The sequence below is a fragment of the Oncorhynchus masou genome, chromosome 11, assembly GCF_036934945.1.
Source record: "Oncorhynchus masou masou isolate Uvic2021 chromosome 11, UVic_Omas_1.1, whole genome shotgun sequence".
Lineage (NCBI taxonomy): Eukaryota > Metazoa > Chordata > Actinopteri > Salmoniformes > Salmonidae > Oncorhynchus > Oncorhynchus masou.
Genome location: NC_088222.1, coordinates 3,418,592 through 3,437,202, shown reverse-complemented (window position 1 = coordinate 3,437,202; position 18,611 = coordinate 3,418,592). Strand labels below are relative to the sequence as shown.

Genomic DNA, 18,611 nt, shown 5'->3' with positions numbered 1-18,611 from the left:
CTTTAGATACCGTGTAGAGTCAACATGGACCAGTATCCCTGTGGAACCCTTTAGATACCGTGTAGAGTCAACATGGACCAGTATCCCTGTGGAACCCTTTAGATACCGTGTAGAGTCAACATGGACCAGTATCCCTGTGGAACCCTTTAGATACCGTGTAGAGTCAACATGGACCAGTATCCCTGTGGAACGCTTTAGATACCGTGTAGAGTCAACATGGACCAGCATCCCTGTGGAACGCTTTAGATACCGTGAGAGTCAACATGGATCCCCAGCTTTAGATACCATCAACATGGACCAGTATCCCTGGAACGCTTTAGATACCGTGTAGAGTCAACATGGACCAGTATCCCTGTGGAACGCTTTAGATACCGTGTAGAGTCAACATGGACCAGCATCCCTGTGGAACGCTTTAGATACCGTGTAGAGTCAACATGGACCAGTATCCCTGTGGAACGCTTTAGATACCGTGTAGAGTCAACATGGACCAGTATCCCTGTGGAACGCTTTAGATACCGTGTAGAGTCAACATGGACCAGTATCCCTGTGGAACGCTTTAGATACCTTGTAGAGTCAACATGGACCAGCATCCCTGTGGAACGCTTTAGATACCGTGTAGAGTCAACATGGACCAGTATCCCTGTGGAACGCTGTAGATACCGTGTAGAGTCAACATGGACCAGTATCCCTGTGGAACGCTGTAGATACCGTGTAGAGTCAACATGGACCAGTATCCCTGTGGAACGCTGTAGATACCGTGTAGAGTCAACATGGACCAGCATCCCTGTGGAACGCTTTAGATACCGTGTAGAGTCAACATGGACCAGTATCCCTGTGGAACGCTGTAGATACCGTGTAGAGTCAACATGGACCAGTATCCCTGTGGAACGCTTTAGATACCGTGTAGAGTCAACATGGACCAGTATCCCTGTGGAACGCTTTAGATACCGTGTAGAGTCAACATGGACCAGCATCCCTGTGGAACGCTTTAGATACCGTGTAGAGTCAACATGGACCAGTATCCCTGTGGAACCCTTTAGATACCGTGTAGAGTCAACATGGACCAGTATCCCTGTGGAACGCTTTAGATACCGTGTAGAGTCCACATGGACCAGCATCCCTGTGGAACGCTTTAGATACCGTGTAGAGTCAACATGGACCAGTATCCCTGTGGAACCCTTTAGATACCGTGTAGAGTCAACATGGACCAGTATCCCTGTGGAACCCTTTAGATACCGTGTAGAGTCAACATGGACCAGTATCCCTGTGGAACGCTTTAGATACCGTGTAGAGTCAACATGGACCAGCATCCCTGTGGAACGCTTTAGATACCGTGTAGAGTCCACATGGACCAGCATCCCTGTGGAACGCTTTAGATACCGTGTAGAGTCAACATGGACCAGTATCCCTGTGGAACCCTTTAGATACCGTGTAGAGTCAACATGGACCAGTATCCCTGTGGAACCCTTTAGATACCGTGTAGAGTCAACATGGACCAGCATCCCTGTGGAACGCTTTAGATACCGTGTAGAGTCAACATGGACCAGCATCCCTGTGGAACCCTTTAGATACCGTGTAGAGTCAACATGGACCAGTATCCCTGTGGAACGCTTTAGATACCGTGTAGAGTCAACATGGACCAGTATCCCTGTGGAACCCTTTAGATACCGTGTAGAGTCAACATGGACCAGTATCCCTGTGGAACCCTTTAGATACCGTGTAGAGTCAACATGGACCAGCATCCCTGTGGAACGCTTTAGATACCGTGTAGAGTCAACATGGACCAGCATCCCTGTGGAACGCTTTAGATACCGTGTAGAGTCAACATGGACCAGTATCCCTGTGGAACGCTTTAGATACCGTGTAGAGTCAACATGGACCAGTATCCCTGTGGAACGCTTTAGATACCGTGTAGAGTCAACATGGACCAGTATCCCTGTGGAACCCTTTAGATACCGTGTAGAGTCAACATGGACCAGTATCCCTGTGGAACGCTTTAGATACCGTGTAGAGTCAACATGGACCAGCATCCCTGTGGAACGCTTTAGATACCGTGTAGAGTCAACATGGACCAGCATCCCTGTGGAACCCTTTAGATACCGTGTAGAGTCAACATGGACCAGTATCCCTGTGGAACGCTTTAGATACCGTGTAGAGTCAACATGGACCAGTATCCCTGTGGAACCCTTTAGATACCGTGTAGAGTCAACATGGACCAGCATCCCTGTGGAACGCTTTAGATACCGTGTAGAGTCAACATGGACCAGCATCCCTGTGGAACGCTTTAGATACCGTGTAGAGTCAACATGGACCAGCATCCCTGTGGAACGCTTTAGATACCGTGTAGAGTCAACATGGACCAGTATCCCTGTGGAACGCTTTAGATACCGTGTAGAGTCAACATGGACCAGCATCCCTGTGGAACCCTTTAGATACCGTGTAGAGTCAACATGGACCAGTATCCCTGTGGAACGCTTTAGATACCGTGTAGAGTCAACATGGACCAGTATCCCTGTGGAACGCTTTAGATACCGTGTAGAGTCAACATGGACCAGTATCCCTGTGGAACGCTTTAGATACCGTGTAGAGTCAACATGGACCAGTATCCCTGTGGAACGCTTTAGATACCGTGTAGAGTCAACATGGACCAGTATCCCTGTGGAACCCTTTAGATACCGTGTAGAGTCAACATGGACCAGCATCCCTGTGGAACGCTTTAGATACCGTGTAGAGTCAACATGGACCAGTATCCCTGTGGAACGCTTTAGATACCGTGTAGAGTCAACATGGACCAGTATCCCTGTGGAACCCTTTAGATACCGTGTAGAGTCAACATGGACCAGTATCCCTGTGGAACGCTTTAGATACCGTGTAGAGTCAACATGGACCAGCATCCCTGTGGAACGCTTTAGATACCGTGTAGAGTCAACATGGACCAGTATCCCTGTGGAACGCTTTAGATACCGTGTAGAGTCAACATGGACCAGTATCCCTGTGGAACCTTTAGATACCGTGTAGAGTCAACATGGACCAGTATCCCTGTGGAACGCTTTAGATACCGTGTAGAGTCAACATGGACCAGTATCCCTGTGGAACCCTTTAGATACCGTGTAGAGTCAACATGGACCAGTATCCCTGTGGAACGCTTTAGATACCGTGTAGAGTCAACATGGACCAGTATCCCTGTGGAACGCTTTAGATACCGTGTAGAGTCAACATGGACCAGTATCCCTGTGGAACCCTTTAGATACCGTGTAGAGTCAACATGGACCAGTATCCCTGTGGAACGCTTTAGATACCGTGTAGAGTCAACATGGACCAGTATCCCTGTGGAACGCTTTAGATACCGTGTAGAGTCAACATGGACCAGTATCCCTGTGGAACGCTTTAGATACCGTGTAGAGTCAACATGGACCAGTATCCCTGTGGAACGCTTTAGATACCGTGTAGAGTCAACATGGACCAGTATCCCTGTGGAACCCTTTAGATACCGTGTAGAGTTAACATGGACCAGTATCCCTGTGGAACCCTTTAGATACCGTGTAGAGTCAACATGGACCAGTATCCCTGTGGAACCCTTTAGATACCGTGTAGAGTTAACATGGACCAGCATCCCTGTGGAACCCTTTAGATACCGTGTAGAGTCAACATGGACCAGTATCCCTGTGGAACCCTTTAGATACCGTGTAGAGTCAACATGGACCAGTATCCCTGTGGAACCTTTAGATACCGTGTAGAGTCAACATGGACCAGTATCCCTGTGGAACGCTTTAGATACCGTGTAGAGTCAACATGGACCAGTATCCCTGTGGAACGCTTTAGATACCGTGTAGAGTCAACATGGACCAGCATCCCTGTGGAACGCTTTAGATACCGTGTAGAGTCAACATGGACCAGTATCCCTGTGGAACGCTGTAGATACCGTGTAGAGTCAACATGGACCAGCATCCCTGTGGAACGCTTTAGATACCGTGTAGAGTCAACATGGACCAGTATCCCTGTGGAACGCTTTAGATACCGTGTAGAGTCAACATGGACCAGTATCCCTGTGGAACGCTTTAGATACCGTGTAGAGTCAACATGGACCAGTATCCCTGTGGAACCCTTTAGATACCGTGTAGAGTCAACATGGACCAGTATCCCTGTGGAACGCTTTAGATACCGTGTAGAGTCAACATGGACCAGTATCCCTGTGGAACGCTTTAGATACCGTGTAGAGTCAACATGGACCAGTATCCCTGTGGAACCCTTTAGATACCGTGTAGAGTCAACATGGACCAGTATCCCTGTGGAACGCTTTAGATACCGTGTAGAGTCAACATGGACCAGCATCCCTGTGGAACGCTTTAGATACCGTGTAGAGTCAACATGGACCAGTATCCCTGTGGAACCCTTTAGATACCGTGTAGAGTCAACATGGACCAGCATCCCTGTGGAACCCTTTAGATACCGTGTAGAGTCAACATGGACCAGTATCCCTGTGGAACGCTTTAGATACCGTGTAGAGTCAACATGGACCAGTATCCCTGTGGAACCTTTAGATACCGTGTAGAGTCAACATGGACCAGTATCCCTGTGGAACCCTTTAGATACCGTGTAGAGTCAACATGGACCAGTATCCCTGTGGAACGCTTTAGATACCGTGTAGAGTCAACATGGACCAGTATCCCTGTGGAACGCTTTAGATACCGTGTAGAGTCAACATGGACCAGTATCCCTGTGGAACGCTTTAGATACCGTGTAGAGTCAACATGGACCAGTATCCCTGTGGAATGCTTTAGATACCGTGTAGAGTCAACATGGACCAGCATCCCTGTGGAACCCTTTAGATACCGTGTAGAGTCAACATGGACCAGTATCCCTGTGGAACGCTTTAGATACCGTGTAGAGTCAACATGGACCAGTATCCCTGTGGAACCCTTTAGATACCGTGTAGAGTCAACATGGACCAGTATCCCTGTGGAACCCTTTAGATACCGTGTAGAGTCAACATGGACCAGTATCCCTGTGGAACGCTTTAGATACCGTGTAGAGTCAACATGGACCAGTATCCCTGTGGAACCCTTTAGATACCGTGTAGAGTCAACATGGACCAGCATCCCTGTGGAACCCTTTAGATACCGTGTAGAGTCAACATGGACCAGTATCCCTGTGGAACGCTTTAGATACCGTGTAGAGTCAACATGGACCAGTATCCCTGTGGAACCCTTTAGATACCGTGTAGAGTCAACATGGACCAGCATCCCTGTGGAACCCTTTAGATACCGTGTAGAGTCAACATGGACCAGCATCCCTGTGGAACCCTTTAGATACCGTGTAGAGTCAACATGGACCAGTATCCCTGTGGAACCCTTTAGATACCGTGTAGAGTCAACATGGACCAGCATCCCTGTGGAACGCTTTAGATACCGTGTAGAGTCAACATGGACCAGTATCCCTGTGGAACGCTTTAGATACCGTGTAGAGTCAACATGGACCAGTATCCCTGTGGAACCCTTTAGATACCGTGTAGAGTCAACATGGACCAGCATCCCTGTGGAACGCTTTAGATACCGTGTAGAGTCAACATGGACCAGTATCCCTGTGGAACCCTTTAGACACCGTGTAGAGTCAACATGGACCAGTATCCCTGTGGAACGCTTTAGATACCGTGTAGAGTCAACATGGACCAGTATCCCTGTGGAACGCTTTAGATACCGTGTAGAGTCAACATGGACCAGCATCCCTGTGGAACCCTTTAGATACCGTGTAGAGTCAACATGGACCAGTATCCCTGTGGAACGCTTTAGATACCGTGTAGAGTCAACATGGACCAGCATCCCTGTGGAACCCTTTAGACACCGTGTAGAGTCAACATGGACCAGTATCCCTGTGGAACGCTGTAGATACCGTGTAGAGTCAACATGGACCAGTATCCCTGTGGAACCCTTTAGATACCGTGTAGAGTCAACATGGACCAGTATCCCTGTGGAACGCTTTAGATACCGTGTAGAGTCAACATGGACCAGTATCCCTGTGGAACCCTTTAGATACCGTGTAGAGTCAACATGGACCAGTATCCCTGTGGAACGCTTTAGATACCGTGTAGAGTCAACATGGACCAGTATCCCTGTGGAACGCTTTAGATACCGTGTAGAGTCAACATGGACCAGTATCCCTGTGGAACCCTTTAGATACCGTGTAGAGTCAACATGGACCAGTATCCCTGTGGAACCCTTTAGATACCGTGTAGAGTCAACATGGACCAGCATCCCTGTGGAACGCTTTAGATACCGTGTAGAGTCAACATGGACCAGTATCCCTGTGGAACGCTTTAGATACCGTGTAGAGTCAACATGGACCAGCATCCCTGTGGAACCCTTTAGATACCGTGTAGAGTCAACATGGACCAGTATCCCTGTGGAACGCTTTAGATACCGTGTAGAGTCAACATGGACCAGCATCCCTGTGGAACCCTTTAGATACCGTGTAGAGTCAACATGGACCAGTATCCCTGTGGAACCCTTTAGATACCGTGTAGAGTCAACATGGACCAGTATCCCTGTGGAACCCTTTAGATACCGTGTAGAGTCAACATGGACCAGTATCCCTGTGGAACGCTTTAGATACCGTGTAGAGTCAACATGGACCAGTATCCCTGTGGAACCCTTTAGATACCGTGTAGAGTCAACATGGACCAGTATCCCTGTGGAACGCTTTAGATACCGTGTAGAGTCAACATGGACCAGTATCCCTGTGGAACGCTTTAGATACCGTGTAGAGTCAACATGGACCAGTATCCCTGTGGAACCCTTTAGATACCGTGTAGAGTCAACATGGACCAGTATCCCTGTGGAACCCTTTAGATACCGTGTAGAGTCAACATGGACCAGCATCCCTGTGGAACGCTTTAGATACCGTGTAGAGTCAACATGGACCAGTATCCCTGTGGAACCCTTTAGATACCGTGTAGAGTCAACATGGACCAGCATCCCTGTGGAACGCTTTAGATACCGTGTAGAGTCAACATGGACCAGTATCCCTGTGGAACGCTTTAGATACCGTGTAGAGTCAACATGGACCAGTATCCCTGTGGAACGCTTTAGATACCGTGTAGAGTCAACATGGACCAGCATCCCTGTGGAACCCTTTAGATACCGTGTAGAGTCAACATGGACCAGCATCCCTGTGGAACGCTTTAGATACCGTGTAGAGTCAACATGGACCAGTATCCCTGTGGAACCCTTTAGATACCGTGTAGAGTCAACATGGACCAGCATCCCTGTGGAACCCTTTAGATACCGTGTAGAGTCAACATGGACCAGTATCCCTGTGGAACGCTTTAGATACCGTGTAGAGTCAACATGGACCAGTATCCCTGTGGAACCCTTTAGATACCGTGTAGAGTCAACATGGACCAGTATCCCTGTGGAACCCTTTAGATACCGTGTAGAGTCCACATGGACCAGCATCCCTGTGGAACGCTTTAGATACCGTGTAGAGTCAACATGGACCAGTATCCCTGTGGAACCCTTTAGATACCGTGTAGAGTCAACATGGACCAGTATCCCTGTGGAACGCTTTAGATACCGTGTAGAGTCAACATGGACCAGCATCCCTGTGGAACGCTTTAGATACCGTGTAGAGTCAACATGGACCAGTATCCCTGTGGAACCCTTTAGATACCGTGTAGAGTCAACATGGACCAGTATCCCTGTGGAACGCTTTAGATACCGTGTAGAGTCAACATGGACCAGCATCCCTGTGGAACGCTTTAGATACCGTGTAGAGTCAACATGGACCAGTATCCCTGTGGAACCCTTTAGATACCGTGTAGAGTCAACATGGACCAGCATCCCTGTGGAACGCTTTAGATACCGTGTAGAGTCAACATGGACCAGTATCCCTGTGGAACCCTTTAGATACCGTGTAGAGTCAACATGGACCAGTATCCCTGTGGAACGCTTTAGATACCGTGTAGAGTCAACATGGACCAGCATCCCTGTGGAACGCTGTAGATACCGTGTAGAGTCAACATGGACCAGTATCCCTGTGGAACCCTTTAGATACCGTGTAGAGTCAACATGGACCAGTATCCCTGTGGAACGCTTTAGATACCGTGTAGAGTCAACATGGACCAGCATCCCTGTGGAACCCTTTAGATACCGTGTAGAGTCAACATGGACCAGTATCCCTGTGGAACCCTTTAGATACCGTGTAGAGTCAACATGGACCAGCATCCCTGTGGAACCCTTTAGATACCGTGTAGAGTCAACATGGACCAGCATCCCTGTGGAACGCTTTAGATACCGTGTAGAGTCAACATGGACCAGTATCCCTGTGGAACGCTTTAGATACCGTGTAGAGTCAACATGGACCAGTATCCCTGTGGAACGCTTTAGATACCGTGTAGAGTCAACATGGACCAGTATCCCTGTGGAACGCTTTAGATACCGTGTAGAGTCAACATGGACCAGTATCCCTGTGGAACCCTTTAGATACCGTGTAGAGTCAACATGGACCAGTATCCCTGTGGAACCCTTTAGATACCGTGTAGAGTCCACATGGACCAGTATCCCTGTGGAACCCTTTAGATACCGTGTAGAGTCAACATGGACCAGTATCCCTGTGGAACCCTTTAGATACCGTGTAGAGTCAACATGGACCAGTATCCCTGTGGAACCCTTTAGATACCGTGTAGAGTCAACATGGACCAGCATCCCTGTGGAACCCTTTAGATACCGTGTAGAGTCAACATGGACCAGTATCCCTGTGGAACCCTTTAGATACCGTGTAGAGTCAACATGGACCAGTATCCCTGTGGAACCCTTTAGATACCGTGTAGAGTCAACATGGACCAGCATCCCTGTGGAACCCTTTAGATACCGTGTAGAGTCAACATGGACCAGTATCCCTGTGGAACCCTTTAGATACCGTGTAGAGTCAACATGGACCAGTATCCCTGTGGAACCCTTTAGATACCGTGTAGAGTCAACATGGACCAGTATCCCTGTGGAACCCTTTAGATACCGTGTAGAGTCAACATGGACCAGTATCCCTGTGGAACCCTTTAGATACCGTGTAGAGTCAACATGGACCAGTATCCCTGTGGAACCCTTTAGATACCGTGTAGAGTCAACATGGACCAGTATCCCTGTGGAACGCTTTAGATACCGTGTAGAGTCAACATGGACCAGTATCCCTGTGGAACCCTTTAGATACCGTGTAGAGTCAACATGGACCAGTATCCCTGTGGAACGCTTTAGATACCGTGTAGAGTCAACATGGACCAGTATCCCTGTGGAACCCTTTAGATACCGTGTAGAGTCAACATGGACCAGTATCCCTGTGGAACGCTTTAGATACCGTGTAGAGTCAACATGGACCAGCATCCCTGTGGAACGCTTTAGATACCGTGTAGAGTCAACATGGACCAGCATCCCTGTGGAACGCTTTAGATACCGTGTAGAGTCAACATGGACCAGTATCCCTGTGGAACCTTTAGATACCGTGTAGAGTCAACATGGACCAGCATCCCTGTGGAACCCTTTAGATACCGTGTAGAGTCAACATGGACCAGTATCCCTGTGGAACGCTTTAGATACCGTGTAGAGTCAACATGGACCAGTATCCCTGTGGAACGCTTTAGATACCGTGTAGAGTCAACATGGACCAGCATCCCTGTGGAACGCTTTAGATACCGTGTAGAGTCAACATGGACCAGTATCCCTGTGGAACGCTTTAGATACCGTGTAGAGTCAACATGGACCAGCATCCCTGTGGAACGCTTTAGATACCGTGTAGAGTCAACATGGACCAGTATCCCTGTGGAACGCTTTAGATACCGTGTAGAGTCAACATGGACCAGCATCCCTGTGGAACGCTTTAGATACCGTGTAGAGTCAACATGGACCAGTATCCCTGTGGAACTTTAGATACCGTGTAGAGTCAACATGGACCAGTATGGAACCTTTAGATACCGTGTAGAGTCAACATGGACCAGTATCCCTGTGGAACGCTTTTAGAGTCAACATGGACCAGTATCCCTGTGGAACGCTTTAGATACCGTGTAGAGTCAACATGGACCAGTATCCCTGTGGAACGCTTTAGATACCGTGTAGAGTCAACATGGACCAGCATCCCTGTGGAACCCTTTAGATACCGTGTAGAGTCAACATGGACCAGTATCCCTGTGGAACCCTTTAGATACCGTGTAGAGTCAACATGGACCAGTATCCCTGTGGAACCCTTTAGATACCGTGTAGAGTCAACATGGACCAGTATCCCTGTGGAACCCTTTAGATACCGTGTAGAGTCAACATGGACCAGTATCCCTGTGGAACCCTTTAGATACCGTGTAGAGTCAACATGGACCAGTATCCCTGTGGAACCCTTTAGATACCGTGTAGAGTCAACATGGACCAGTATCCCTGTGGAACGCTGTAGATACCGTGTAGAGTCAACATGGACCAGCATCCCTGTGGAACGCTTTAGATACCGTGTAGAGTCAACATGGACCAGTATCCCTGTGGAACGCTGTAGATACCGTGTAGAGTCCACATGGACCAGTATCCCTGTGGAACCCTTTAGATACCGTGTAGAGTCAACATGGACCAGTATCCCTGTGGAACGCTTTAGATACCGTGTAGAGTCAACATGGACCAGTATCCCTGTGGAACCCTTTAGACACCGTGTAGAGTCAACATGGACCAGTATCCCTGTGGAACGCTTTAGATACCGTGTAGAGTCAACATGGACCAGCATCCCTGTGGAACCCTTTAGATACCGTGTAGAGTCAACATGGACCAGTATCCCTGTGGAACCCTTTAGATACCGTGTAGAGTCAACATGGACCAGTATCCCTGTGGAACCCTTTAGATACCGTGTAGAGTCAACATGGACCAGTATCCCTGTGGAACCCTTTAGATACCGTGTAGAGTCAACATGGACCAGTATCCCTGTGGAACCCTTTAGATACCGTGTAGAGTCAACATGGACCAGTATCCCTGTGGAACCCTTTAGATACCGTGTAGAGTCAACATGGACCAGTATCCCTGTGGAACCCTTTAGATACCGTGTAGAGTCAACATGGACCAGTATCCCTGTGGAACCCTTTAGATACCGTGTAGAGTCAACATGGACCAGTATCCCTGTGGAACGCTTTAGATACCGTGTAGAGTCAACATGGACCAGTATCCCTGTGGAACCCTTTAGATACCGTGTAGAGTCAACATGGACCAGTATCCCTGTGGAACCCTTTAGATACCGTGTAGAGTCAACATGGACCAGTATCCCTGTGGAACCCTTTAGATACCGTGTAGAGTCAACATGGACCAGTATCCCTGTGGAACCCTTTAGATACCGTGTAGAGTCAACATGGACCAGTATCCCTGTGGAACGCTTTAGATACCTTGTAGAGTCAACATGGACCAGTATCCCTGTGGAACCCTTTAGATACCTTGTAGAGTCAACATGGACCAGTATCCCTGTGGAACCCTTTAGATACCGTGTAGAGTCAACATGGACCAGTATCCCTGTGGAACCCTTTAGATACCGTGTAGAGTCAACATGGACCAGTATCCCTGTGGAACCCTTTAGATACCGTGTAGAGTCAACATGGACCAGTATCCCTGTGGAACGCTTTAGATACCGTGTAGAGTCAACATGGACCAGTATCCCTGTGGAACGCTTTAGATACCGTGTAGAGTCAACATGGACCAGCATCCCTGTGGAACCCTTTAGATACCGTGTAGAGTCAACATGGACCAGTATCCCTGTGGAACGCTTTAGATACCGTGTAGAGTCAACATGGACCAGTATCCCTGTGGAACCCTTTAGATACCGTGTAGAGTCAACATGGACCAGTATCCCTGTGGAACGCTTTAGATACCGTGTAGAGTCAACATGGACCAGTATCCCTGTGGAACGCTTTAGATACCGTGTAGAGTCAACATGGACCAGTATCCCTGTGGAACGCTTTAGATACCGTGTAGAGTCAACATGGACCAGCATCCCTGTGGAACCCTTTAGATACCGTGTAGAGTCAACATGGACCAGTATCCCTGTGGAACCCTTTAGATACCGTGTAGAGTCAACATGGACCAGTATCCCTGTGGAACGCTTTAGATACCGTGTAGAGTCAACATGGACCAGTATCCCTGTGGAACGCTTTAGATACCGTGTAGAGTCAACATGGACCAGCATCCCTGTGGAACGCTTTAGATACCGTGTAGAGTCAACATGGACCAGTATCCCTGTGGAACCCTTTAGATACCGTGTAGAGTCAACATGGACCAGTATCCCTGTGGAACCCTTTAGATACCGTGTAGAGTCAACATGGACCAGTATCCCTGTGGAACCCTTTAGATACCGTGTAGAGTCAACATGGACCAGTATCCCTGTGGAACCCTTTAGATACCGTGTAGAGTCAACATGGACCAGCATCCCTGTGGAACGCTTTAGATACCGTGTAGAGTCAACATGGACCAGTATCCCTGTGGAACGCTTTAGATACCGTGTAGAGTCAACATGGACCAGTATCCCTGTGGAACGCTTTAGATACCGTGTAGAGTCAACATGGACCAGCATCCCTGTGGAACCTTTAGATTCCGTAGAGTCAACATGGACCAGCATCCCTGTGGAACCCTTTAGATACCCTGTAGAGTCAACATGGACCAGCATCCCTGTGGAACCCTTTAGATACCGTGTAGAGTCAACATGGACCAGTATCCCTGTGGAACGCTTTAGATACTAGACGTGTAGAGTCAACATGGACCAGTATCCCTGTGGAACGCTTTAGATACCGTGTAGAGTCAACATGGACCAGTATCCCTGTGGAACGCTTTAGATACCGTGTAGAGTCAACATGGACCAGCATCCCTGTGGAACCCTTTAGATACCGTGTAGAGTCAACATGGACCAGTATCCCTGTGGAACCCTTTAGATACCGTGTAGAGTCAACATGGACCAGTATCCCTGTGGAACGCTTTAGATACCGTGTAGAGTCAACATGGACCAGTATCCCTGTGGAACGCTTTAGATACCGTGTAGAGTCAACATGGACCAGCATCCCTGTGGAACGCTTTAGATACCGTGTAGAGTCAACATGGACCAGTATCCCTGTGGAACCCTTTAGATACCGTGTAGAGTCAACATGGACCAGTATCCCTGTGGAACCCTTTAGATACCGTGTAGAGTCAACATGGACCAGTATCCCTGTGGAACCCTTTAGATACCGTGTAGAGTCAACATGGACCAGTATCCCTGTGGAACCCTTTAGATACCGTGTAGAGTCAACATGGACCAGCATCCCTGTGGAACGCTTTAGATACCGTGTAGAGTCAACATGGACCAGTATCCCTGTGGAACGCTTTAGATACCGTGTAGAGTCAACATGGACCAGTATCCCTGTGGAACGCTTTAGATACCGTGTAGCGTCACCCTGGACCAGTTTCCCTGTGGTACGCTTTAGATTCCGTGTTTAGTCATCATTGATCAGTAGCCCTGTGGTTCGCTTTAGATTCCGTGTAGAGTCAACATGGACCAGTATCCCTGTGGAACCCTTTAGATACCCTGTAGAGTCAACATGGACCAGTATCCCTGTGGAACCCTTTAGATACCGTGTAGAGTCAACATGGACCAGTATCCCTGTGGAACCCTTTAGATACCGTGTAGAGTCAACATGGACCAGTATCCCTGTGGAACGCTTTAGATACCGTGTAGAGTCAACATGGACCAGTATCCCTGTGGAACGCTTTAGATACCGTGTAGAGTCAACATGGACCAGTATCCCTGTGGAACCCTTTAGATACCGTGTAGAGTCAACATGGACCAGCATCCCTGTGGAACCCTTTAGATACCGTGTAGAGTCAACATGGACCAGTATCCCTGTGGAACGCTTTAGATACCGTGTAGAGTCAACATGGACCAGTATCCCTGTGGAACGCTTTAGATACTGTGTAGAGTCAACATGGACCAGTATCCCTAGGGAACCCTTTAGATACCGTGTAGAGTCAACATGGACCAGTATCCCTGTGGAACGCTTTAGATACCCTGTAGAGTCAACATGGACCAGTATCCCTGTGGAACGCTTTAGATACCGTGTAGAGTCAACATGGACCAGTATCCCTGTGGAACCCTTTAGATACCGTGTAGAGTCCACATGGACCAGTATCCCTGTGGAACCCTTTAGATACCGTGTAGAGTCCACATGGACCAGTATCCCTGTGGAACCCTTTAGATACCGTGTAGAGTCAACATGGACCAGTATCCCTGTGGAACCCTTTAGATACCGTGTAGAGTCAACATGGACCAGTATCCCTGTGGAACCCTTTAGATACCGTGTAGAGTCCACATGGACCAGTATCCCTGTGGAACCCTTTAGATACCGTGTAGAGTCAACATGGACCAGTATCCCTGTGGAACGCTTTAGATACCGTGTAGAGTCAACATGGACCAGCATCCCTGTGGAACGCTTTAGATACCGTGTAGAGTCCACATGGACCAGTATCCCTGTGGAACGCTTTAGATACCGTGTAGAGTCCACATGGACCAGTATCCCTGTGGAACGCTTTAGATACCGTGTAGAGTCCACATGGACCAGCATCCCTGTGGAACCCTTTAGATACCGTGTAGAGTCAACATGGACCAGTATCCCTGTGGAACGCTTTAGATACCGTGTAGAGTCAACATGGACCAGTATCCCTAGGGAACCCTTTAGATACCGTGTAGAGTCCACATGGACCAGCATCCCTGTGGAACCCTTTAGATACCGTGTAGAGTCAACATGGACCAGTATCCCTGTGGAACGCTTTAGATACCGTGTAGAGTCCACATGGACCAGTATCCCTGTGGAACGCTTTAGATACCGTGTAGAGTCAACATGGACCAGCATCCCTGTGGAACGCTTTAGATACCGTGTAGAGTCAACATGGACCAGTATCCCTGTGGAACCCTTTAGATACCGTGTAGAGTCAACATGGACCAGTATCCCTGTGGAACCCTTTAGATACCGTGTAGAGTCAACATGGACCAGTATCCCTGTGGAACCCTTTAGATACCCTGTAGAGTCAACATGGACCAGTATCCCTGTGGAACCCTTTAGATACCGTGTAGAGTCCACATGGACCAGCATCCCTGTGGAACCCTTTAGATACCGTGTAGAGTCAACATGGACCAGTATCCCTGTGGAACCCTTTAGATACCGTGTAGAGTCCACATGGACCAGCATCCCTGTGGAACCCTTTAGATACCGTGTAGAGTCAACATGGACCAGCATCCCTGTGGAACCCTTTAGATACCGTGTAGAGTCAACATGGACCAGCATCCCTGTGAAACGCTTTAGATACCGTGTAGAGTCAACATGGACCAGCATCCCTGTGGAACCCTTTAGATACCGTGTAGAGTCAACATGGACCAGCATCCCTGTGGAACGCTTTAGATACCGTGTAGAGTCCACATGGACCAGTATCCCTGTGGAACGCTTTAGATACCGTGTAGAGTCCACATGGACCAGTATCCCTGTGGAACGCTTTAGATACCGTGTAGAGTCCACATGGACCAGCATCCCTGTGGAACCCTTTAGATACCGTGTAGAGTCAACATGGACCAGTATCCCTGTGGAACGCTTTAGATACCGTGTAGAGTCAACATGGACCAGTATCCCTGGGAACCCTTTAGATACCGTGTAGAGTCCACATGGACCAGCATCCCTGTGGAACCCTTTAGATACCGTGTAGAGTCAACATGGACCAGTATCCCTGTGGAACGCTTTAGATACCGTGTAGAGTCCACATGGACCAGTATCCCTGTGGAACGCTTTAGATACCGTGTAGAGTCAACATGGACCAGCATCCCTGTGGAACGCTTTAGATACCGTGTAGAGTCAACATGGACCAGTATCCCTGTGGAACCCTTTAGATACCGTGTAGAGTCCACATGGACCAGTATCCCTGTGGAACCCTTTAGATACCGTGTAGAGTCAACATGGACCAGTATCCCTGTGGAACCCTTTAGATACCGTGTAGAGTCAACATGGACCAGCATCCCTGTGGAACCCTTTAGATACCGTGTAGAGTCCACATGGACCAGCATCCCTGTGGAACCCTTTAGATACCGTGTAGAGTCAACATGGACCAGTATCCCTGTGGAACCCTTTAGATACCGTGTAGAGTCCACATGGACCAGCATCCCTGTGGAACCCTTTAGATACCGTGTAGAGTCAACATGGACCAGTATCCCTGTGGAACCCTTTAGATACCGTGTAGAGTCAACATGGACCAGCATCCCTGTGGAACCCTTTAGATACCGTGTAGAGTCCACATGGACCAGCATCCCTGTGGAACCCTTTAGATACCGTGTAGAGTCAACATGGACCAGTATCCCTGTGGAACCCTTTAGATACCGTGTAGAGTCCACATGGACCAGCATCCCTGTGGAACGCTTTAGATACCGTGTAGAGTCAACATGGACCAGTATCCCTGTGGAACGCTTTAGATACCGTGTAGAGTCAACATGGACCAGCATCCCTGTGGAACCCTTTAGATACCGTGTAGAGTCAACATGGACCAGTATCCCTGTGGAACCCTTTAGATACCGTGTAGAGTCAACATGGACCAGCATCCCTGTGGAACCCTTTAGATACCGTGTAGAGTCACATGGACCAGCATCCCTGTGGAACGCTTTAGATACCGTGTAGAGTCAACATGGACCAGTATCCCTGTGGAACGCTTTAGATACCGTGTAGAGTCAACATGGACCAGTATCCCTGTGGAACCCTTTAGATACCGTGTAGAGTCAACATGGACCAGTATCCCTGTGGAACCCTTTAGATACCGTGTAGAGTCAACATGGACCAGTATCCCTGTGGAACCCTTTAGATACCGTGTAGAGTCAACATGGACCAGCATCCCTGTGGAACCCTTTAGATACCGTGTAGAGTCAACATGGACCAGTATCCCTGTGGAACCCTTTAGATACCGTGTAGAGTCAACATGGACCAGCATCCCTGTGGAACGCTTTAGATACCGTGTAGAGTCAACATGGACCAGAATCCCTGTGGAACGCTTTAGATACCGTGTAGAGTCAACATGGACCAGCATCCCTGTGGAACCCTTTAGACACCGTGTAGAGTCAACATGGACCAGTATCCCTGTGGAACCCTTTAGATACCGTGTAGAGTCCACATGGACCAGCATCCCTGTGGAACCCTTTAGATACCGTGTAGAGTCCATTCCCTGACGAACTGAGGCTGTTCTGAGGGCAAAAGGGGGAGAGGAACTCCATATTAGGAAGGTGTTCCTCATGTCAGGTACACTCAGTGTATATTTGTCATTGTGTTTAAGGTTATTGTCCTGCCGAAAGGTGAATTTGTCACCCAGTGGCTGGTAGTCCTCACCAGGAAGAGAAAAATAAACGTTAGTCCTCACCAGGAAGAGATAAATAAACATTAGTCCTCACCAGGAAGAGATAAATAAACATTAGTTCTCACCAGGAAGAGATAAATAAACATTAGTTCTCACCAGGAAGAGATAAATAAACATTAGTCCTCACCAGGAAGAGATAAATAAACATTAGTCCTCACCAGGAAGAGATACATAAACATTAGTCCTCACCAGGAAGAGAAAAAGAAACAGAGAAAAAGAAAAGTTAGTCCTCACCAGGAAGAGAGCGATAGAGCTGCCCAGGACGAACCCAGCGATGACATCAGAACAGTGGTTCCGGTACTCCGAGACCCGGTTGAGCCCGGTGAGGAATGCTGTACACAGGGTACCCAGGCACAGCACAGGTTTGGCCAGGCGACTACTCTTGGTCTTTATGGTGCTAGTGATGTACATCTGGAACAACAAGACACCAGAACATGGTGAGACAAAACCACAGAGATTCAAAAAGAATCCATCTCTATGAACGGAGCAGCCTGCCTCTGTAAAACAGGCGTCGAGATCTGAAAAACAGAGCTCGATAAGTGACAACACTATGACTGAATTACCAGCTTCTGTAACACAGGAGGAATACATATCCCTTTGACACAAACTGTCAGTTTGTGTTTAGTCATCACCATCATCATCATCATCATCACCATCATCATCATCATCATCATCACCATCATCATCACCATTCTCATCATCATCAGTCACATCATCACCAACATTATCATCATCATCACCATTCTCATCATCATCATCATCCTCACCATCACCACCATCATCATTCTCGTCACCATCAATCTCATCATCATCACCACCATTACTCTCATCATCACCAACATCATTATTCTCATCATCATCATTACTCTCATCACCATCATCAATCTCATCATCATCACCACCATTACTCTCATCATCACCAACATCATTACTCTCATCATCATCATCATCAATCTCATCATCATCACCAACATTACTCTCATCATCACCAACATCATTATTCTCACCAACATCATTATTCTCATCACCATCATCAATCTCATCATCATCACCACCATTACTCTCATCATCATCATCAATCTCATCATCATCACCACCATTACTCTCATCATCACCAACATCATTATTCTCATCATCATCATTACTCTCATCATCATCATCGCCGTCATCGCCATTGTTAATGACTAATGACTAGAGCACATTTTAGTT

General features: G+C 48.1%; 1 pseudogene; it reads right to left on the bottom strand.

The window, feature by feature from the left end:
- The window catches only part of LOC135548033 (phospholipid phosphatase-related protein type 1-like), a 134,396-nt pseudogene that overhangs the window by 11,571 nt on the left and 104,214 nt on the right, over positions 1 to 18,611 (bottom strand).